Source organism: Pundamilia nyererei, unplaced genomic scaffold, assembly GCF_000239375.1.
Source record: "Pundamilia nyererei isolate P.nyererei 1_Seehausen unplaced genomic scaffold, PunNye1.0 scaffold00081, whole genome shotgun sequence".
NCBI classification, from domain to species: domain Eukaryota; kingdom Metazoa; phylum Chordata; class Actinopteri; order Cichliformes; family Cichlidae; genus Pundamilia; species Pundamilia nyererei.
The window spans coordinates 89,018-90,205 of NW_005187482.1; the positions used below are offsets into that span (position 1 = coordinate 89,018).

The following is a 1,188-nucleotide window of genomic DNA, read 5'->3' on the forward strand; positions in this document are numbered from 1 at the left end:
ATTTATTTGATAACAGCTTAACTGCGTTCGACCCACCCTTTAGATAACGCGTGTTATTACATTACTGAGGATATTTACTGTGGGCTACCCACTGAACTAACACTCAACACCCGACTTGCCAGAAATCTGGCTTTCATTTGGTTTTGAAAAAAAGGGCCTGTTGTTCATAATCTAAAGATTAAGGGTCTGCCAGATACCGAAATATAACTCGATTAAATATGGGGGATAATCCGACTTTTTAATACGTGTGTAAAAGTGTAGAGTCATAAATCGCCTTTAGTTCTGGCAGTCTCCTTTGTTGCGCTTGTTGTGCACTTTTCTTTAATTAATGATGAAATCCTGAAGAAAATAAAGGGGGAAAACACTTGAAGACCAAATAAATTATGATGATCGGCAAATGAAACTTTAACCACAACACAAATCGGCTGGAAAACTTCGCAGCACTTGTTGAAAAGAGGAGAGGTGATATTACTGTAGCCCTACAACATCGTTAACTTTTGGCAGCAGGACTATTCTCACATGGTTTAACAGAATCATTGTGGTGGCTAAAATAACAAACAAAAAACAACAAAAAACAAAAAAACCACCATAAATAACTAAACAATGATCCATGTTTACGAAAGGTAAGAGTGCATTATAAGTCTGAGTTTCGGACTCTGATGAGAAGAAATAATCAAACGGCAGAGTGAGAGCAGCCGCAGCTGTAGAGAGGAAAGAGTTGGAAATGCTAAGCGCCTTACTTCAGTAATGAGGAAAAGGAGGTCGTCGGTTTAGCACGAGAATCCGTGAGTTCCCGTCCGAGTTTCCAAAGTGACGCTCGCTCCCCAGCCCCCTCGCTCGCGCCGCCCGAGTATGAATGCTTGCTCTGTGTGTCTGTACCAGGGCTTAAAGAGCTCCTTGTACGCGCCCGAGAGAAAAAAATGAAAAAGATGCGAAGGAGAGATCTTAAAGGACCAGCGCACATATACGGGCGCAGACTCTGAGCTCTCTGATTGGCCGGGGACTCTCTCTCTCTCTCTAGCTCCTTAACATCCTCTCCCTCTATCTGTCTATCTATCCAGACCCATCGCACCATTTGTATTTTTTATTACGTTAAACAGAGTAATTGGGTACATGAGCACCCATTTCTTATTATTTTACTTTGGGAGATGCATAGTTTCATCACACCAATAATGATAAGACGATAAA

General features: G+C 41.6%; 1 protein-coding gene across 1 annotated transcript in view; it reads right to left on the reverse strand.

The window, feature by feature from the left end:
- Positions 1 to 900, reverse strand: part of LOC102200971 (SRY-box transcription factor 10) — an 8,377-nt gene extending 7,477 nt beyond the window's left edge. Inside the window, exon 1 of the mRNA XM_005737945.1 lies at positions 741 to 900. The gene's annotated coding sequence lies outside the window, so the exon portion shown is untranslated. The remainder of the gene's footprint in view (positions 1 to 740) is intronic.
- Between the last annotated feature and the right edge of the window lie 288 nt (positions 901 to 1,188).